The sequence below is a fragment of the Macaca nemestrina genome, chromosome 12 (genome assembly GCF_043159975.1).
Source record: "Macaca nemestrina isolate mMacNem1 chromosome 12, mMacNem.hap1, whole genome shotgun sequence".
Taxonomy (NCBI): domain Eukaryota; kingdom Metazoa; phylum Chordata; class Mammalia; order Primates; family Cercopithecidae; genus Macaca; species Macaca nemestrina.
In genome coordinates this window covers 36,126,853-36,150,482 of record NC_092136.1, presented here as the reverse complement: position 1 = coordinate 36,150,482, position 23,630 = coordinate 36,126,853, and the positions used below count along the sequence as shown (strand labels likewise).

General features: G+C 36.1%; 1 long non-coding RNA gene across 6 annotated transcripts in view; it reads right to left on the bottom strand.

Moving 5' to 3' along the window:
- Positions 1–23,630, bottom strand: part of LOC105471471 (uncharacterized) — a 487,352-nt gene that overhangs the window by 189,731 nt on the left and 273,991 nt on the right. For 5 of the 6 annotated variants that reach the window (XR_011610730.1, XR_011610729.1, XR_011610728.1 and 2 more), the window contains 2 exons: positions 6,826–6,892; positions 1,887–2,054 (listed from right to left, as the gene is read on the bottom strand). This is a non-coding gene — a long non-coding RNA (uncharacterized lncRNA). The remainder of the gene's footprint in view (positions 1–1,886; positions 2,055–6,825; positions 6,893–23,630) is intronic. The other variant, XR_981147.3, reaches the window with a different exon arrangement.

Here is a 23,630-nt window from a genome sequence, read left to right as displayed (position 1 = left end):
AAATTAAAATGGGTAATACGGATTGCTTTGACCAAGATTTGCAGCTAAGATTATCCATTAAATCATCTGAAAACAGAGTAAGTGTGGTTACAGCACTAGGCACATGAAGCACATATAGGTCTCTCAAGACAGACTCTGTAACATGCTGTTTCCTCTCCCTGGAATGCTCAAGCTCTTCTTCCGATCAAATCCTGACACACCCTTTGGAGTCCAGTTCAGTTATTCTTTTTTCAATAATGACAATTCCCCAATTGGAATCAATTTAATGCCTCGCCTCATTCCCCAAACACTGTCTCTCTTTTATATCATTTATACTGCTTGATTCTGACATCTCAAAAATCAGGAATCTAGTCTCGCCCGTTCTTCTGTCCTTCGAGTTATCATAATGTCTTTCATTCTTTCTCACTGTGATGTGAATGCTAGTTCTCCCCAATCATCTGATATCACCTATTTTCTCATATTTTCCACTTGGATATGTGGCTGCCTGGAATAACAACCATATTTCCAAATCTAAATGTGGTCACATAACAAAGTCTATCTGGGTACTAACTTAAGAGGAGCAGAAATGATACAGGAAAATTCTAGATAGTACACCTTAAAGAAAAATATTGTTCACTTCCCTAACTTATTTTCTGTTCCTTATGAGTTATTTTGAAACACCCAGAACAAGTAAACATTCTAGGAATCATTGAGCAATATCATTTAAGGAGACTTGAGCCCTCAACACCATAGAAATACCATCTCAACCTGGGATGCCTACACTTTGACTGTTACATGAGAGAAAAATCCAACTTCTACCATGTTTAAGCTTGTATTGCTTTTGAGTTTCATAACTCATTGCTTTAGACTGTTATGCCCTCTGGGCATTATTCATTGTAATTTGCTCTGTTAGCTTATAGGTCATCTAGGTTTTTGGGTAAAGATAATTTGGGTTACCTGTGTTATTAACATATTTGGTTGAGTTTAAAAGGGTCTCTTTCTTATGGTATAGGATTCCAAAAGAAGATTGTGGAAAGAATGTAATTCACACTTTGATACAGTTTTGGCTATCAATATAAATCTAGGACATATTAGACCTCGTTTTCTTCATTTTCTAATGTTCACATAGGCTGTTCCCATTGTCTGGGAAACTTCTATATTTGGAATTACTTTATATCCTATTCATATTTTGATCTCAACTTAAATATTTTGACTTTGGAAAAGTTTTCCCTGACCTTACAGACTTATTAAAAGTTAATATAATATGGTCTCATATTTTATAGCATATATTATTAGCACTACAATTATATCATTCTTTGTGTAACTTTTAATTTAATTATTGATCTTTTACGAGGCAATAAGTTCCATGAAGGCAGAAACCATGTCTGCAAAATTTACTGATGTAGCCTAAGGGCCTGGAATAAGGAATATTCTATGTTATTCAATAATTATTGAAAAGAAGAATGAAGAAAGGAAAGAAAGAAGGGAGAAGGGAGGAAAGGAAGGAGAGAAAGAGAGAGACAGAAAATCTCCCTAGCCATGAAGAGGAAGAAAACAAGCAGTCATTCTGAAGTCTGATTGTTTAGATTTAAAAATCTCCACTTGAAATACTCATATAATGGAGGAAAATATGTTCTTTAGGAGAGGCATTTGAATCATTGAGACTAATTTTTTCAAATCTCTTCATTCTGGATGAGGAGTTACAGTAGGAAAATAGGTTTCCCTTATTTTTCATTTTTTAAATTTTCTTCTAGGTCCAAATAAATTAAAGCTCAAAAACTTTCTATATTTGGAAATCAGTATTTCCAAAAACTTCTCTATAGTATTTTGGGACATGTGCCCAGGGTCTTCCATTTTCTCTTATTTCTTGAATAATAATTTGCCAGGAGGGATTTGATCAGGCCCACCTCTGGTGCTGCCAGCCTGACTGAAGTTCCTGGTCCTCTAGGTGGTTTTGGAAATGTCAACTCGAAGGAGCACTGCCAAGTTAGAAAATCACTGCTTATGACTCTACATGCAGATAAGGACAGCTGTCTTCATCTTTCTGCTGGCAGGTTCTGTGCCATGAGAAGTTTCTGTAATAAAAAAAAAAATAAAGTTTCTTTTGAAATACGGATTTAATTTCCAATACATTTCAAATGAAAGTTATTTGACATACTTGATACTCCTGCTCATTGATACAGTTTTTTTCACTTGGCTCCCAAGACACCATACTCTGTTTTCTTCCTACCTCACTGGTCACTTCCTCTTAGTTTCTTTTATTCATTAGAATGCCCCATGACTCATTCCTAGGGCCTCTTCTTTTTCCTACTGCATTTTCATGAAGATTTCATCTATATTCACAGTTCTGATTACCAGCTATGCTAATGACTCTCTCACTTTTGTGCCTTCAACTATACTCCATACCCATGTAGCCAACTTGTATACATGACAATTTTATTTGACTATCCATAATTACCACAAATCCACCCTATCAAAAATGACCTTCTATCACACTTCCAGATATGCATCATCTCAGTTGATTCAAATTCAGGATCCTAGTTGGGAGAACAAAAAGTGGCATTTACGAGTGTCAGCTTTGATAGCCCTCTTTCACTGCTAATCCATCAGACCTTCCTGCCTACTCTTCATCGAAATACAGGCACACTTCGTTTATTGCACTTTGCTTTATTTGGATTCACAGATATTGCATTTTTTCTTCACAAATTGAAGGTTTGTAGCAATCCTAAGCTGAGCATGTTTATCAGTGCCATTTTTTCCAAGAGCATGTGTTCACCATGTCTCTTTGTCACATTTTGGTAATTTTCACAATATTTCAAACTTTTTATTATATCATTTATAGTAATCTGTCATCAGGGATCTTTGATGTTACTGATATAATTATTTTGGAGTGCCACAAACTATGTGCATATGAGAGGTCAGTATATTTTGTATGTATTCTTACTGCTTCACTGACTGGCTATTCCTCTGTTTGTTTGTTTGTTTTCCCTTTCCTTAGTCCTTCCTATTCCCAGAGACACAATAATATTGAAATTATGCCCTTTAATACTCTACAATGACCTATAAGTGTTTAACTGAAAGGAAAAGTTTGATGTCTCGCCTTAGATGAAAAACTGAAAAGTATTAAGCTTAGTGAGAAATACATGTCGAAAGCTGAGATGGGCCAAAATCTAGACCTCTTGTCCCAGTTATCCAAGCTGTGAATGCAAAGTAAGAGTTCTTGAAGGAAATTAAAAGTGCTACTCCAGTGAATACATGAATGTTTAAGAAAGCAAAAAAAAAAAAAAAAAAGAAAGACTTATTTGTGATATGGAGAAAGTTTAGTGCTCTGGAGAGATCAAACCAGCCACAACATTCCCATAAGCCAAAGAGTAATCTAGAGCAAGACCCTAAATCTCTTTAATTCTATGAAGACTAAGAGAGGTGAGGAAGGTGCAGAATTAAAACCTAGTAGAGGTTGATTCATGAGGTTTAAGGAAGGAAGTCATCTCCATAACATAAAAGTGCAAGGTGAAGCCACAAGTGCTGATGTAGAACCTGCAGCAAGCAATGCAGATGATCTAGCTAAGATCATTGATGAGGGTGGCTACACTAAGCAGCTTTCTCAATGCGGACAAAACAGCCTTATATTGGAATAAGATGCCATTTAGGACTGTAATAGGTAGAGAGGGAAAGTCAATGCTTGGCTTCAAAGTTTCAAAGGACAGCCTGAATCTCTTGTTAGAGACTAATGCAGCTGGTTACTTGAAATTGAAGACAATGGCCATTTACCATTCTGACAATCCTTAGTGCCTTAAGAATTATGCAAAATCTACTCTGCCTCTGTTCTACAAATGGAACAACAAAGCCTGATGACAGCAAGCCTATTTCCCGCAAGGTTTACTGTCACTGTAGAGACCTGCTCAGAAAGAAAGAAAAAAGATTCCTTTAAACTATTACTCCTTATTAGCAATGCATCTGATCACCCAAGAGCTCTGATGGAAATGTACAAGCAGATGAATGTTGTTTGCATGCCAGCTAAGATAACACTTATTCTTCAGCCCATATATCAAAGAGTAATTTTGACTTCCAAGTCTTACTATTTACAAAATACATTTCATTAAGCTATAGCCACAATAGATAGTGATTCCTCTGATGGGTCTGCTATCAAACAGCATCACAAACTTTCATTTTGTCTTATTTTTAGAAAGTGCTACAGCCACTTCCACTTTCAGCAACCACAACTGAGCAACCAACAACACCAAGGCAAGACCATCCTTCAGCAAAAAGATTATAACTCATTGAGGGTCCAGATGTTCATTAGCATTTTCAGCAACACAGTATTTTTAATTAAGGCATGTACAATATTTTAAAGACATAATGCTGTTGCACACAATAGATTATGGTATTAACATAACTTTTATATGGACTGGAAAATTAAAAAACTTCTTGTGCCTTTATTGCAATATTCAGCTCACTGATATCACTGAGCCTGCAATATCTTCAAGGTACGTCTGTATGTACATACTGTGACCATTTCTCAATACTTTCCCTGCCACCACCCTGGCTGGAACCAGCTTCGTCTTAATCATACATCATTGAAATAATCTCTTATATGGTCTCCTTGCTTTTACAAACTCTTCAGTCACTATCACCCAAGTTTCAAGTAGCAACCAGAGTGCTCCACTTTATTTTGTTTTTGTTTTTGTTTTTATTTGTTAGAGGTTAAGTCTTGCTATGTTGCCTGGGCTTGGAACCAGCTTCATCTTAATCATACATCATTGAAATAATCTCCTCTATGGTCTCCCTGCTTTTACAAATGTTTCACTCCTTCACACCTAAATTTCAAATAGCAACCAGAGTGATTCATTTTATTTTTTCATTTTTATTTGTTAGAGATGAGGTCTCACTATGTTTCCTGGGCTGGAGTGCATTGGCTATTTATAGGTCAGATCATAGTTCACCGAAACCTCAAACTCCTGGCCTCAAGCAATATTTCTACCTCAACCTCCCCAGCAGCTGAGACTTCAGGGGTGTATCACTGCCCCTGGCTAGAGTGATCCTTTAAAATGTCAGATCCTGTCATCTTTCTTTCAAAGCACTGTAATGGTTCTCCATTCCTCAACAACTTATAGCCGAAGGCTTTCCTCCATGGATTTATGTGACCTGCCCTCATGACCTCCCTAACCTCATCTCTTCTTTTTCTTGTTGCTTGCTCTGCTTTAGACACACTGGCCTGGCTACATCAGTCACACTCTTGTACTTGGGCCATAACAATTGTATTTCCTCTGCCTGGAATGCATTCTTCCCAGGTATCCACAAGACTAACTCTCTGACTGCCTCTGGACTCTGCTCAAAGATCACTTCCTCAATGAGGTCTATCCTGCACCACCCCACTAGCACTTGGCACTCCCAATCTTTCTGATTTTACTTATTCCATGCTGTACTTTCATTACATAAAATGTTAGAATGTATATTAGAATTAGAATATTTCACATTTGAACATTTTATATAACTTATGTATTTATTATGTGTATTATATATGTCTCCCCCACTAGAATATAAGTTACATATTGTCTTATTTAATGATATGTAGGATAGTTTCTACATAGTAGGAGATTAATAAATATTAATGGAATAAATGACACTTTCTTACTAAAATAGGAACAGGGCAAATTTTCCTGCTACTACCACTACTTCTCAGCATTACAATTGATATGTCCAAATCAATGCAAAGGGACAAAGAGAAAAGTTATAAATAATAGGAAGAGTCAAAATTGTGACCATGTGCATACAGTGTGATTATCTACCTATAAAACCAAGGACGTTACTCTAAAAGATGGGAAAAACCAAACTGCTTTTTCTACTCTCATGCTCGACACAGAACACTTTTATGACCAGATGTGTGTTCTCTTTTCCCTGCACATTGACCAATTCTCAACACCATCTGGATGTCCTATAATTCAATTTAATTTTGACGTTAACTCGAGTGAGTATAGACTCCACATGTTAAGAGCTCAGTATTACAAAACTGCCCCTCTGCACTTCAGATGCCAAGGGAAAGTCCCAGGTTGTTTCACCTGTGATTCTGACCAACCATCTATAAAAGGGTGGTTCCCATAACCCCCTCCTCAGGTTCAATTATTATAGAGTTGCTCACAGAACTCAGAGAGACAATGTACTTATTTTTTCATTTATTATAAAAAGATAAGAATGAACAGCCAGATGGAAGAGATGCTTAGGCAAGGTATGGAGGAGGGCACAGAGCTTCCATGCCCTCTTGTAGGGGGGCACCCCACTCCTATCTCCTCCATGTGTTCAGCAACACAGTTCTCTGAACCCTGTCCTTTTGGTTTTTTGTGTGGAGTCTTCAATACATAGACCTGATTGATTAAATCATTAGCATTGGTGATCAACTCACTTTTCAGCCTCCTTCTCTCCCTGGGATTGGTGCAGGTGAGGAAAATTTCAACTCTCTAATCACCTGGTTGGTTACCCTGGCAACCAGACCCCATCCAGAGGCTAGCCAAGAGCCCCCAGCCACCAGTCATCTCATTCTCTTAGGAAAAGACTCTTTTTCACTTCAGAAATTCCAAGGGTTTTTGGAGCTTGTATGCCAGGAAAAGGAGAGGAAGATCAAATCTATAGTTTTTAATTATAAGTCATATTACAGTCACCTAAAGAGATTTGTGAGAACTAATGACAGAATTCTGTAAAGAGGCCAAATTCACACTTAATATGAATTTTTAAAAATTTAACAATTTTTCTATGTTTCAACAGTAACCATATTTTAAAAAATAAATTCATGGACAGAAAGGGATCCTATCTGCAACATCAAAAATAGAGGCTGTGTACAGTGGCTCATACCTGTAATCCCAAAGCTTTGGGAGGCCAAGATGGGAGGACTGCTTGAGGCCAGCAGTTTGAGACAAGCCTGGAAAATAAGGAGACCTTTTATTTACCAAATATATATTTATATATAATATATATATATTTATATTAAAAATATATATATATTTTAATTGAGTGTGGTGTCACATACTTGTAGTCCTAGCTACTTGGGAGACTGAGGTGAGAGGATTGCTTTAGCCCAGAAATTCCCAGCTGCAGTCAGCTATGATGGTGCCACTGTAATCCAGCCTGAGTGACAGAAGGAAACCTTGTCTCTTAAAAAAAAAAAGAAAAGAAAAGAAAGAAAAGAAAAAAGAATGCCTAGAAATACACCTAACATAAAAGATTCAAGACTTACATTAAGTAAAGTGTCAAATTAAATATTATGAATAAATTGAGTAGCATGTCAACTTGATGAACAGGAAGATGCATTCTTATAGACATATATTTTTCCCAAAGTAATTGATTATTTAATGCATTTTAACCAAAATATAAAAAGTAATTTTATAGAATTTGACAATTTTAAATTCAGATGGAAGAAAAATATTTATATCCAATACACTTAATTATTAAGTATATCCAATACCAGATATTAAGTACATCCAATACACTTCTACCAAAGGTAAAAAGAAAAATATAGCATTATTAGTACAGGAGTAGACCAGGTGCATAGCCTTTCAATCTCTTAGAAAAAGAAGTATGGTTAAATAAATCATGTTCAGATAATTGACTATTAAGCAAATAATAAAGCAAGATTCTATAATTCAGGCATATACCAAGTTTAATTTCCCATGGCTCAAAGAGCTAAAACTAAACTAGAGATATATTGTGGAAAATGTAGAAGAATACCTTATAATTTTATTGTAGGGAAGGGTTTCCTAAGAAAGCACAAAGCATAGAAAGTCTCAGAAATTAACTACCAGCTTTGCCCTTATAAAAATGAACACAAAACAAAATAGGTTAGCATAGGCATCATCAAAATTCTGGATTAATTTTCAGGATACATAAAGAACTTCAAGCCAGTGGAAAAACATACAAGTTGCCAAGGGTGAAATATATGAAAATATAGTTTATAAGAGAAGAAAAGACAAATATGAAAAGACAATCTCATTGATAATGCGGGAAATACAATGCAGCAATTTTTTACACATCTAACAACAAAAAAGTTTAAAAGATTGCAAAGATTGAGCATTACCAAAATTTGAGGAAATAGAAATATGTCATACACTCCGATTTAAAGGGTGAAGACTTTTTGAAGCCATTTATGTAATGACTCCCCTGCCACTCACTTCAGAATTCTGTCTAAAGTGAGAGAAGGAAGGAAATGAAAATGGCATATAAAAGGCACTCTCATCTTTATCATTCTATTCATTTGATATCACTTTCTCATGTCAATTCAACCTACATTTATTGAATATATCTCCAAATTATACACACTATAGAAAAAACAAAACTGTGTCAGAATCAACCCTGTTTGTTTTCTGAGATGTAAAATCTGTTAGATGAGAAAGACTCTTTCAAAAGTATCTCATAAGATTTTTAAGTGCTCTGATAAAGGCACCTACCAGGTGCTATGAAACCATGGAGAGGAAGAGATTAATCACTACCATTACCACATTTTAAAATCATTTTATCAGATTCTCAGCTTTGCAATTAAAGGAAACTTTCCAAGGCACGTAGAACAAAAGTATCCCTATACAACTTTCTTTCCCCCTTTTACCTCTCTACTCTAGGCCATTCCACTCAGTGGATTACATACAATCAGGATTTTCCTCTTGCTACTTACTGGTTAAAATATGACTCAGAATGGGAGACTAATTCTGGATACAATATCAATTCCTTATATGGCTTCACTCTTACCATTTGTAGTCCCAGAAATACCGTACAATAAGGGTCATTCATTTTACCAGCATGACAAAATTGTTTTGAGAAAAATAATGCCCATATGAAATTTATGAATTCTTTATTATCTAAAATTTGAAATGACTTCTAGTCACATCTATGAAGTATAGTGTTTTCTTAATTATTTCAATTTTCCTATTTGGTGCAAATTATGTCATTTATCCAAATTTACCACAAAGCATTAGTAAATTAAAGACAATAAAGTAACTATTTTCATTATCAAATAACAAATAACATTTCTTCTTTTTTTTCATTAATTCTTTCAAATATTTGTGGAGCACGTAGTAAGTTCAAAGCACTCTTCTAGGTGCTGAGAATACAGAGGTAAGCCAAATAGAGTAAGTATTTGACCTCAAGGGACTTCTTTTGTCACAGAGGAAACCAGCAAGTAAACATTAAAACAGAGCATGATTGAAGATAATAATAGGTGTTAAAAAAGTACAAGGATAGATTTTGAAGATACAAATGCTAGGCATCAAGGCTATTCTAAGGTGGACTGGTAAAGAAAGACATTTGAGCAGAGTTAAAGAAAAGGTGAAAACACATATCACACAGAGGTATGGGAAAACAGCAATTTACATAGAATGACTAACAAGTGCAAAGACCCAGAGAAAGGACTGTGGATGTTCCAACACATCTTGAAAGTGTAGTGAGCAGCATTCTCACTTGGGTGTGTCTCAGGATACTGAGCTTTCGATGCTGAAATTGGAAAAATCCTAGGAAAAGAGGAACAATTTGGTCATCCTACTAGGAAGGCCACTCTGACCAGAGGGGATGAGAAGTTGGGTAATGTAGTGGGAGATGGGTTCAGAGAGGTAGGCAGGAACCAGACAACGAGTGACCTTGAGAATCTGGTTAGGAGAACTGCACTTTACAGTGCGGCAGAAACCTTTGGTGAGAGATTATTAGAAGAGCCCTGTGATCAGAGTTATATAAAGCCCTACTTATTATTTGCTGCGTTGAAATAAGTAGGCATCCTCTTTATTGAGAAGACTTACTGTTTCTTTACAAGTCAGGACAATAGAGAAGTTTGAACAGCTACCTATGAGGCAAACCAATTATGAAAGTCAGTGTCAGAAAACTTGAGTCAGAAAATTCACCTGCCCTCAGCATCCTTTCTAATGATACATTCAGAAATAAATTTTTAAGTGCCTTAGGGCTACTCTGTTTGTTGAGAATATAAAGAAAATAGCCTTCTCATAGAAGAAAATGTTGAAATAATCTGTGTCTTTGTGGATATAGGTAACAGATCGCAGACTGCTCATGAGCCATTCATCACTTCTCAGCCATTCTGAACTCAAGGTGCCAATATGATCACTGATGTGATTCGAGCTCAGGAGCTCTTTATTGAACAGAAATACTGAAGGCTTCTCTCACTATACTTTCTGCATTGATGCCTTTAAAAAATGTCCTTCCTGGAAAGTCTCAAAGCAATTTCCCTAAGCTAGGAAAATATCCTTATCTTTTGGCTCAAAAGGAGACTATATACCCCTTCATTGTTAGGAATGGCTTACTGTGTTCAGCCCAAACTGTAACTGCAAAATACCAAAGACCCACCTCTCTGTGATGTTGTGATTCTATATGATGTTTAGGTCCACCCGGCTTTATTTTGTCTGAAGTATAGATGCAGAGAGAAAATGAAAAAATAATTGAAAAAAAAAAAACAGGTGGGAGATTACAAGTCAAAAAAGTAAAGAGAACAAGAGCAAAGAAAGATGAAGTGAAGGCAAGACAAGGGATTACAAGTGTAGGGCTTATATTATACAAAATTTACACAAAGAATAACTCCTTTATGACTATGTTTTCCAAGTAAGGCAGATAAGAATAAAGACAGTCAAACTAAAATATGTAATTATGTATACAATCTTAAGAAGAGTCTTTACACTGGAAGAAAGGTTTTAAGACAGTCATTAAAGCATCTCAAAATCAGATATCCAGTGTTTTGGAAAGAAGCAAGAGAAATGTGAAGAGAAGATGAGACCAATTTAAGGTTTGGTATGACAGGGACATTACTAGAGGTCTATGCTGTTTTATTGCACAGACTTAGTAATATTCACCCAGGCATGTGCTCAGCACCAAAAGAAACAGGGAAGAAGTACTGGATCTGTTAGAGGAAATGAAAATAAATTATCATTTATCTAGCAACTTTTATGTTCCAGATTCTGGACACTGCCAATGTATTAACTCATTTTATACTCACAGAAACAACTAGGGGCATCTTAGAAAATTTAAATGACTTTTGTAACAGAGATCATTAGTGCTCAACCATATCCAGTTCTCTTCTTCCTGGTGCACAGGAAGGCTGCTGTTCCCAGCTCCCTCAACATCAGACAGGGTCATTTGACCAAGTCTAGCCAATGAAATGCAAATGAAAAAAGGGTTATTTTTCTGGACAAGATATTTGTGAATTTGTATAATATCTATTTAAATTTTTTCTTTATGACTTGTAGATAACCTATGGAGATGGCAGAACCAATAAAATGGAAACCATCTGCCTCATTGAGTCATTGCTTGGAGGGGTTTTCAGAGTGTCAAAAAATTACCCAATCCACACTGGACTCAGTATGAGTAAGAAGCACATATTTCCTGCATTGAGTCACTGATATTTCAGAGTTTATTTACTATTATAACAAATTGAACTTGTCCAGATTGATACACTTATCGAGTTCCACAGGGATTAAAGGGTAGACATCTACATATGTATTGAAATCTATGTTTGCCTAACTCCAAACCCAAGGCCTTTCCATTCTATCATACTGCCTCTAATAAGCATTGCAAATTCACTGCTAATATGTGGTGATTCAGAGCCTACAAGTTCTGTACACTCAGAATGAAGTTCATATCATCTTTAATGCAAGGTCATGGAACATGATTGCAGGTTACTGGGCTTTGACTTGGATCTTGAAATGAATGTTGGAGAAGGAAGGGAATTATCAATAAAAAGAAAAGGAAGCTGTATAAAACCAGATCTTAGAGGTGAGCATGAGAATGGCATATTTGAGGAGAAGATGCATACAATGGGAAACCATAGGATATAAGATTAGAGTAGAAAGGAGCATTTTTTGAGATTCTCAATGCCAAACCGAGGAACTTAGATAGGGCAACATGGTGGAAAAAGCACTAAACCGAAAATCAAGAAATTTCCAAAATAAAAATATCTGCTGTAGCTACATCTCTGCTGACCACAAGGTCCTCCTTTTAAAAATGCAAGGTGTGTCCTGGACAATTTCTAAGATCTGAGTTCTAGATATTTTTAAGTCTGCCTCTTAAAGATTTTTTATTATGGATTCATTAGTTTTTTCTATTTAGGGAATATCAGAACTAATGACATTGGATAATCATGAACTTTTTAATGAAGTGGCTACTAATCATCTAGATTTAGCAATGTTCCTATACTTAGGCCAGAACTTATAAAGATTTTTATGCTGATTTTGCCACAGAAGTAGTATCAGAGGAATGACTCTACTGCTGTAGTGATAGATGTCAACCTTCCTATAGGCAAAATTGAATAGCTAATTTTTTTCTACATTGCAAGGGGACATTGCCATCATCTCCTTCTTTTGGGAAAAGTTTATTATCTCCAATTTCCAGGAACCCCATTGCCAAGTCTTCTGTCCTCTAGTTCTTATCCCAACTCTCTTCATAGCATTTCCCTTTTCAGAAGCTCCTCTGTTCAATGATAGTGGGAAAGGTAGCATAAATGACTGCATATGAGCATAGGCATACATTGACTGTCCTATAAATGCTAGCAATCTGTTGAACACTAAAGATTATATAAATCTTAGCAGCTTTACTGATGCTTCATACACAAGCAGCTGTTGTTTCTTGGTCGCCTGATTAAATATGCTGCAAAATTTCTCCCAAGAAAATCTCATTAAAGTTGATTCCAGCAAATCCTTCATAACATCCCTGCTAGCAACTTCATTTTCTAAGCAATTCAAAGACAAGACCCAATCAATGGCAATTTTTTTCAAAGGGCCTGGTCTTTCTCCTTTGCAAGTGAGGCATTTATAACATCAGACCACATATTCTAGTCTTGGCTCAGACAGGCAGTCACTCAACATTTCCAAAATGAAGTATCTATATATGACTATTTCTAAGACATGTTATGTGGATTGAAATGTGTTTTTGACAATATGCTTATCTCTTTATATATGTATCTTTTTATATAATATCCATATATCTATATGTCTCTGTCTCTCTCTCTATATATATATATACACACACACACATACACACATATATATCAATAAGTGAAATAATTATGGCATATTTAGGAACAAAGTTGGGAAATATGTTTTGCTAAGCCTAAGACTATCATATGAACATTAAATGCATAAAACTAACCATCTGTAAAACCATTCACTGGGAAAATCAAACCAAGAGTATACCTAAAATGTAATTTGCAGGACTGTTGACCACAAGAGTAGGAGTCTGCCTCAGTCTGTGCAAGAGGTTTGAGGGGCTTCTTGATGTCCAATGTTTAATCTATCTTCACATCTCAAGTGAGAAATTACTTCCTCCAAGACTTACTTAATTTTTCTAAATGTGGATCATTTGCCTTTTATTATGCTTCTGTGGTGCCCAATACTTGCCATCATCATGTTTGATTTTCCATTAAATTGTACTTTCAAGAAATGAACCATACCTGCCTTGATCATTGTATCCTCAGCAGTCAGCACAGTGCTTGATACAGTATGTTCTCAATTTAAAAAATAAACAGTTGAATGAATGATTAAAATGTTACATGTAAAATGCATTATAATATCAGGAGCACTGCAAGTAAATTATGATGTCACATTCTAATGACAGACATTTAGTGAGTGCACTATATTTTTTTTCCTGCAACAAGACTTTTATATATTCTATCTCTAAGCCTGGAGAAGTCTTGCTCTGGTGTCTTTTCTAGTAGTTGCTATTCCCCATTCCAACATCTGGTAATGTAGCATTTCTTCAAGTGCACTTCTCTGACCCCTCTGACAAATTCATCTTCTCTTATTGCATGCTCTCATATGTTCACTACCCTCTCTCACAGCACTTTAACCTTCCTAATTTTATATGTCATTGTATAAATATTTGTTTATGCTTCTCTGTCTAGACAGTAAGCCTCATGATGTCAGGGGCCCTGAATGATTTTGCTAATTACTGTATCTCCTCTACTATTTTTTATCTGATTTATAGATCAGTTCTTTGAGTTTAGCTACTGTGAGATGATAATCCAGAAATAAGCAATATCCATTGGAATGTCCGTTCATTCAGACACGCATTCAGTTTTTATTATTTCTAGAATGCCTACTCAGTGCCAGCATGGTGCTAAGTATTACTCTGGTGTACCTAGCTGTGTGTAAAGGGTTAATATCAGGCCTGGGCTAATAAAGAACTGAAAACTCAATGTCTGTCTTCTCACAGCCCTGTTTCCTTGGAAACTACAGAGTTAAGATAAATGTAGAATGTTGTGTCTGCCTTATCCGCCGTTTGGGACTACACCTGGATTGGGGCAGCTGGGATTTGGCATGAAGACCTTAGGCCTATGTAAATAGAGTTATAAAAGATGGCTGGGAAATAACAGAGCAGTTTATCTGGGTCTAAATGACCCAGACATGTCTTGGGTTTGAACAGAAGCAACCATATGTGTCTTATATGGACACAGGGACTAAAGAATCTGTGAACTCAGGTAGCTGACGCCTTCCCTTCAATGAAGATAAAATAAATGCTGAATCTCTTGACCTATATAACTACATAAACTTAGATTGAAGTCTTTTTGTGCCTTATGGGACTGATTGCCTTCTCAAGCTTGTAACAACACCTGCGGTGGATACACTGACAAAATCTAGGACCGGATCCTCCAAAGCTATGTGTAAACCTGAAGAAACTACTTTCATAGCACATGCTCCTTCTGAGGTCCCAGTCCATGTCTTTCCAGCCTTTCTCTTTTGGTCTGTTTACTCTGTTGCAGCCTCTGATATGCTTAGGATGTCATGATGATCAGCATCGCAATAGAAGAATGACCAAGGGTCATCTCCCAGACCAGTCACTTCCTGGCTCCATGGTGTTGGCAAAGGATTTAATTTTGTACATCAGTTTTTTTCTTCTGCAAAATGAGCTCATACTGGAGAAGTAGTAGACCAAACTCGTTAAAAACGCACTCTCTGCAGCCAGGCTTCATAAGATGAACTGCCATTAATAAATAGTTGTGTGTCCATGGCCAAGGTACCAAACCTCTCTGGCCTCTGCTTCCTTATCTTCAAAATAGAACAATTAAACCTACATTATAGAGATACTATGAGAATATAAAAAGTGTATGTGTTTGTGTATATTGTCATAGTATTTAGATATATAGAGATACAGATATATATGTATATATGTGTGTATTCTCATAGTGTGTATGTGTATATATGTGTGTGTGTATATATATATATAAAACTATACTCTATATAGAGAGTTACTATGCGAATACACACACACATATCTCACATAGTTGGTACAATGTGCAGAATATAGTAAATCATCAACAAATGCCAGCTATCAACTATAATTATGGTTACATTCAAATTTCAATATAATTCCACTTCTTCCACTGTTTTTACTTCAAAATAATGAAATAGGTCGTTAGCCTGGGAAGATGAACTGGTCAACAAAGGGCTACAAATTCCAAATATTCATGAGAGAAAACAAAACTGAACACAACTACTCCAGAATGGCTACTTTTACTTTCCGAGACTGGAGAAACAATGGAATTACGACAAAATGAGATAATATAATTCACAAGCAGCAAATTAATTGAAAAAGAGCAAGAAAACCAGGACACATATGAAGTCGCCATGGTGACCCAGAAAAAAAGCATTTGGATTGGCTCTATTTAATATTTTTCCTCATTACTTTACAAAAGATTTTATAGAAGTGGATATGTCTTGTCTTTTCTCTGGAGGCCTCGTTTTCTCTTCTATAAAATGAAAGACTCAAATGAAATAACTTCTACAGCCATTTTTAGTTCTAAGTTTCCACTACCCATTCAAGTTAAGGCAAATCAAGTTAAGAACTGCCAAGTCTCTGATACTACTGAACAACAATATATTTACAGTCAAGTATCATCAGGCCATTCAATTTGGTGAACATTAGAGTGTACTCACACTCACATAGATGGCCTACTACACATCTAGGCTATAGGGTATAGCTTAGTTCTCCCAGATTGCAACCTATAATGGCATGTTACTGTACTGAATGCTATAGGCAATTGTAACACAATGCTAGTTATTTGTGTTTCTAAACATAGAAAAGGTGCAGTAAAAATATATCATAATCTTATGGGATCACCGTCATATAGTCAATCCCTCCTTGACAGAAACGTCATTATGTGGCCAATGACTCTATATCTTTTTCTTAGCCAAAAATAGTGTGTAACTGAACTTCCTTTTCAATTAATCATACCAGAGATTTTTATTTTAAGATTCGTGTAACTTAAATTCTTCATCTGTTTATTTTAAGTTTTGTGAAGAATTTCCATTTGCCTGTGTAGAAACTGAATATTGAGCCTCTCCCAGAATCTAAAGTCATGTTTGTCTCCCACACAGTCCAATTCTGAAATGCTTTCGTGACATTTTCATTGGTTCAATAAATTACTCTGCAATATATACTTGCCTTTCCTTTTCCCCCATCAAGCATAAATAAATACATACATACATACATACATACATACATACATACATACATACATACAAATGAACCTTGTCTCAGCTGTGAAGACTTTCCTACTTGCCTCACCCACACTCACCCAACTCACCTAACTCATCTGGCAGCTGTTCATAGAGATCATTTCAATTAAAGAAGAAATCACTTTTAATCAGGGACCCTGGTTGGCTTCGTGCTGTCTTGTGGTAAAGTTTTCTCAAGTTCCACAGATACACTGTGGATGATTCAAACTCCTTTGTCATTCATTATGTTCATACAAGAATTTAATGTGAGGGGGCTGGTTTGGAAATAATTAATTGCTTCTGTGAGCTGGGGGGTAGCCCCTCAGATACAGCTATCTGGGGCTAGAGGACACTATGGCAATGTTCTTAGCCAACATTCTAGTGACAGAGCCTATAGACAATTCAAACCATAGGCTGGGAAGTCTCATGCATAACAGGCCTCAGTACAACAATTGATTTTCATTACCTCCCTCTATTTGTTGAGGATAGAATCAGAGTTGGAAGTTAACGCGATGTCTAGGTATGCTGTGCCCAGCCTTCATGGAAATCAGAAACTATAACGCCACAGAGAGGAGTATGAGCTTTGGAATTCAAATGAGGCATGCCCTTTACAAATGACGTATTCAATGTCCTTGAGACTTAGGCTTCACATCTGAAAAATAGGGGGAAAAATATCGACTTTATAGGGTTGTTATCAAAATTAACCAAGATATTTTGTGTAAGGTGTTTAATACTGTGCTCAATGGATACTTCTTAGTATTATTCTTAGGCCCAAGCGATGGATATGACTCCCTTTGACTCACTAAATTTCATGTGGTAAAATATCCACCCCAGAGTTCTAGGCTAATTTTCCAAACACATGCTTTTAAGTATAGTAAAAGTCTGCACCAGGTCCAAAATAAGAGCATGTGCACCCCTATTTCTATAGAGACAACTGAGACTGAGTATTTCAGAGAATTATATATGGCATCATTTTAATAGATTTTATACCCATGTGAAGGACAATACATGGCGTTTTGTTGATGCACAAATGAGTTTGAAGATGATCCTTAAACTCCAGAAAGACTAATGTAAACAGGAAATGTGAGGAGATCAAGAAATTCCTCTGCTGGGATAGCTCGTAATCATCAAATGGTTTTAGAGTCTACAACAGGGCATTGTTATCATATGGGGCTTTGGCCATTACCAGGCTCCTCCAATTTATGATAAACCACACCCTAAAGCTAGCCAGAAAGGATGCATTCTGAGGTTCTATTAATATTTTAATATACATATGGCAACAGTACCATTTCAACCCAAGCATAATTAGTCAGGCAACATTCTTCAAATGGCAGTGTAATCTGTTGGGAATTATTCCCTTCCAAATGTACTGCTATAGATGCTTCTTATCCAGAGCTACCTGGGAGACTCAAGGCAAGTTTTTAAACAGTCATAGAGAGAAACAGTGAATATTTGTTAAGCTATTAGAGATATCGGTGTATTTACATAGTTTTAGGCATAACAAAATAGCATACGGTGTATGTGAGGAGATCTAGTTCATTGTGCTTTTTTATGATTTTTAAAGGGGTGATAAACTTGAACATCTATGAAAATACAGAACCTTTTGGGGCACATCTCTAGCATGCATTGGCTGAAGAAGGATAGTGGATTTCACTCCCCAAGTGTGAATTTTTCATCTTGACAGATGAAATATTCTTAATATTCATTCTTAAATATTTCAGAGGACACAGAATTATTTGGTACTTCTATATTCAACACACTAGACACTTCATATATGTTCATTCCATTTGATATTTATTTCAGTTCTAACAATATTATTATCCCCATTTTAAGGATGAAAGAAAGCCATGCACAGAGATGGTAACCAACTTGCTCATGCTCTCATAGCTAGAATACCAGAGTTGGGACACCTCTTCCAACGTAGTAACAAACACGAGTTTCCCTTTCTCAAACGTATCTCTACTTAATGAGCACCTATGATTTGTCCAGCATGTTTTAGACCCTAATAAATAAAGCAAGAGAAAAAAAGAAGGAGAAATAAAAAATCTTTTAAAAATAAGCTTATCACCAACAAATCCATCTAAAGAGCAGCTTCATGACTCAGTTATTGCAAAGCAGTGGTTAATCCAAAATTTTCTGCTTTGTGCTCATTTTAGAAGCAGGTCCGTGACCCACAACATGAAGTGATGGCCATACAACTGGACCAATGCTCCCAAAAACATAACTGAATTTTGTTGTGTTACAAACTTTGTACCATGGGTTTACAGAACAGGAATAACATTAATATCTTTTTGTAATCTTGTTCCTGAATGAAAGACTTGGTTGTTTGCGACCCAGAAATTAAATCATTTAAAACTGCCAATTTACTTTACTGATTAAATCATTTATATGATAACCTACAAGTTATCCATTTTGGAAAAAAAAACTTTACAAAAACATTAAGTCCCTCTAACAAAACTGAAGCTCTAAAGATGAAATAAATCACTACACCATGGAAACAACTATCAAAATAGACCTGAGCATGTAGACTTAATTACTGATTTTTGTAAAGTATGTATATAAATAGTTTGATTTTGTAAATAAATGCTGATATCTGACAGCTACTTAGTAAAATAAAAATTTGTTACAAACTCTTAAATTTTATTCATTATGTGTTATAAATACAAAAGTGGAAGGGGAACAGCACGAGAACTTCTCATTTGATTAGGAAATTGTTTATACTCCTACCAAGTAAATATGAGCTGTTTTTCGTTGTTGGTTTTCTCCCCAAGTACTGTATGTCTTAGTTCTAGGTTTGTTTTTCTGTAACACGGTTTTGATCTTTCTCTCAGGTCTTATTACTTATATACATTTACTAATTCTTCAAGGTCTTCTTATTGGCAAGGTCATCAAATCTTCCCTTGAAGAGTTGACATTCAAAGTCTTCTAGCATTAAGCTTCCTTTCCAACATTATCGTCCACTCTCCCTTTTCAAATGTGGCCTCTGTTTTGATATAATATTATTTGCTTATATTGCTCATTCCACATATGATTTTCTTCAAAACATACCCATCCTGAAATGCAGTGACAAACCAAGTAGGGCTCCCATGAGCCAAATACAATCCCCCATAATATCCATTTGTCCCCATAAATGAGTCTAAATAAATACACCTTCTAAATTGGGATAAGCCTCAAAGACTGGTGAAGGTTAGGAGACTGATGGTAGACACTCAGCTTCAATGTGAGGTTATTTGCTTGAGGTTACTATTCAACCTGCAAATAAACAGTTCAATAGAAACACACGATCAAGGGTACCAGTTAGAGGACATAGAGGACAAGGCCCTGTAATGCCTTTTTTGTTTTGTAGAGATGTACACTGAAATTTAGGCCATTAGTTAGCCCATTAGAATGACAGATATGCCTGATAGAGTAAATCAGAGCCACAGACTCATAACATTTGGTATTTGTGGCTGGGGGTCAGACCATGTCAGGAGCCAAGGGTGTAATCATTGGCATATCTGAGTTTATTACTATGCCATAGTTATATACTATTTCATTCAACTTCTTCCTGCACTATTGTGTTTGTAGCTGGCTGGGCAGTGGCCAGGGCTGGTTCTGCAAACATAACCTGAAGATGACTCACATAGGTGGGGACATCCTCTCAGCTATCCTTCCAACCTCGTCACTACTCATAAACCATTTCTAAGCTGTTTTGAGATAATGTTTCAAGGCCAAGCTGAAATACAAACAATATGGAATATTTTCTAGATATATCCATTTTCTTTCTGCCACTGAGAGTAACTTTTTTTTTCTTTTTTTTTTTTTTTTTTTGAGACGGAGTCTCGCTCTGTCGCCCAGGCTGGAGTGCAGTGGCCGGATCTCAGCTCACTGCAAGCTCCACCTCCCGGGTTCCCGCCATTCTCCTGCCTCAGCCCCCCCAGTAGCCGGGACTACAGGCGCCCGCCACCTCGCCCGGCTAGTTTTTTTTTGTATTTTTTAGTAGAGACGGGGTTTCACCGTGTTAGCCAGGATGGTCTCGATCTGCTGACCTCGTGATCCGCCCGTCTCGGCCTCCCAAAGTGCTGGGATTACAGGCTTGAACCACCACCGCGCCTGGCCGAGAGTAACTTTTCCCTTCAAAACATCAAAAGTGCCTTGGACTGCTCTTGGGGTTCCCACATTCTATTTTCCATGAAAACCATTGGAGTTTATATCTCATTTCCTTTACCAGACTGAAAGCTCCTTGGAAACAAGGATTCAAATTGGATTAACTTTTTATTGTTTCCCATTTGCTTAGCACAAGACCTGGCCAATAATATTCTTTGAATTCATGAATGGATGAAAAAAAAAATCAGTCACATCTGGTATCATGGACATAAATATATCACACAAGCATGGTATTAGCCAGAGATTTTATTGTGCCACTTATTAAAAGGGAAAAAATACGTGGGTAAAAGAATATTGATTTATTTTGCTGCTTGAACAAGATAGTTAATTCTATTTATCCATATGCCTGTGGTCCTTGCTCAACTCTGGATCCTGACTTTTCACCCTACCAGCATCATGAAGAGAGAAGCCAAAAAGAAAACCACAAATGCTTTCAGATGTCAAATGAAAGAGCTACTTACAGAGCAAATACACATGCTTAGCCCACTGTTATGAGAACGGTCTGAGAAAAATGCATTTCTGCATCTTTAAAAAGTAGAATAAGACAAACTTGATTTTGTACGATTCTCAAACAATCAGTGATATAAAATGGCTAGAATTTAAAAGATGGAAGTTAACAAGTGTTGGCAAGAATGTGGAGAAAAGGGAACTCTGGTCCATTGTTGGTAGGAATATAAATTAGTACAGCCATTTTGTAAAAAAAAAAAAATGAAATTTCCTCAAAACACTAGAAATAGAATCACCATATAATCCAGCAATCCCGTGCCTGGGTATATATTCAAAAAAATTAAAATCAATATGTTGAAGAGCTGTCTACACTTCCAAGTTAATTTCAGCATTCTTCACAATAGCCAAGATATGGAAACACCCTAAGTGTACATCAAGAAATGAATGGATAAAGAAAATGTGGTGTGTGTGTGTGTGTGTGTGTGTGTGTGTGTATTATTATATATTAATTTAGTCTATGTTATAATAAAGTCTATATTATAGTAATAGATATTCCTTCTTTATACAGGTTGTGTAGTCTTCCATTGCATCTGGAATATATGCAGTATATCCATCACACATTCCATATGCAATGGAATACTATACAGCTTTTATAAAGAAGGAAAGTCTATTATTTGCAATAACATAGATGAACCTGGAGGGCACTATGCTAAGTAACATAAGCCAGGCACAGAGAGACAAAACACTGCATGATCTCACTCTTTTGTGGAATCTAAAAATTTGAACTCATACAAGCAGAGAGTAAAATAGTGGTTAAAAGAGGTTGGGATGAGAGGTGATGGGGAAAGGGGAGATAATGGTGAATGGGTACAAATATCATTTAGAATAAATAAGTTTTAGTGATCTATCATACAACATGATCATAGTTAATATATATTTCAAAATGTGAAAAGCATGCATTTAAATTTCACAAAGTAGATGAGATGATGAATATGTTAGCTTTATTTAATCTTTCTATAGTATGTGCATATATTAAAATGTTTAAAATGTCACATTGAACTCCATAAATAGATACAATTATTTTTTTCAATTAAACATTTTAGGCTAGCATTTTGGGAGGCCGAGACAGGTGGATCACTTGAGGCCAGGAGTTCAAGACCAGCCTGGCCAATGTAGCAAATCCTCATCTCTACTAAAAATACAAAAATTAGCTAGACATGGTGGTGCGCACTTGTAATTCCAGCTACTTGGGAGACTGAAGCAAAAAAAAAAAAAAAAAAGGAAAGGAAAAAATATCAGCTTCTTCCAAAATGAAAGCTAAAACTGAGAGAATAAGAGAACAAAAGAAAAGCATTTTCCCTTCCATTTCTTTATGTGATATATGTATCCCCTGAACAGAAAGGGAATGAATTAGCCTTCAGAGCATGTAACTGTGTTCTGGGTACCGAAGGCACTTGATGTTGCTTATCCAGTGAGGGGCCCTGACAACCCGTGAAGTCTCCATTCCACCAATGAGGGCGTCAGAAAACAGAAAGAAACTTGCCCAGAGTCACATAGGTCCATGCGTCAGAGCTAAGACCCAAGCACAGACATCTCTGTCTCTAAAGTTCATGCTGTCTAGTCTCTCTTGGCTGAACAAGTACAGGACTATTTTGTGATAATTATGTGAGGACAGCATATTACAGATGACTATTTAAGGAGAAAAGTGCAATGTTGTGAGAAACCAAAAAGGGACTGATGTTGGCAAGAGGTTCCAGTGCCAAGGAGGTTAATTAAAAGTAGATATTTAATAAAGTTTACATTGCAACACCAGAATGGCAACTGTAATCAAATCCAGGAGAAGAATAAAATATACAGGCTCCCAGTGTTGTGAAGGACAGAGCTATTTCTGAAATCAAAACAGTAACATGAAGAGATTACATTTTGACCCATTTCCTGGCATAAGAACTTGGTATTTTCCAGATTGCTTCAGAACACCAATAATCTTACCACAGCTTGAAAATATTATTTAGGATCAACAGATCGGCAGACAATGTTGGGCATGGACGCTGAGGCACTTGAAACAGATTTATCTATTACTTAAATTAAAAATGTTATTAATGTTTTATATGCAGAGATGGCCTGGAGGCCAGATGGCTATACAATCTCATATTACAAAGCTCACAAAATACATTTGATTTGGGTTTTGAACTTACAGTTTCCACATTTTAGAAAGGAATTTTATTAAAGCTGCACATAGATCCCATTCTCAGTAATTAAAAATGACTTTTATACACTTCTAAAAAACTTCTAGCACACAGAGAATGCAGATTTATTTCTAGGATGATTTGTGAAGGCAAGTGATCTGGCATGAATGGTTATTTTCCCTACACATTTATATTTTCCTTTACTGCAAACTAAGAAGAGTCAATGTTTTTAGTTATTAGGTATTAAGCCCTATTTCTAGAGGCTTCAGGTCACTGTTTCTAAGAAAAAAATATTGCTTTAGGAACACATGAAAATTTTTATCTACAAAATGACAAACTATTCCAATAAAAAGCAAAAAAAAAAAAATTAAATGTTTGAAAACACCTTGATATTTGTCAAAGTATAGCT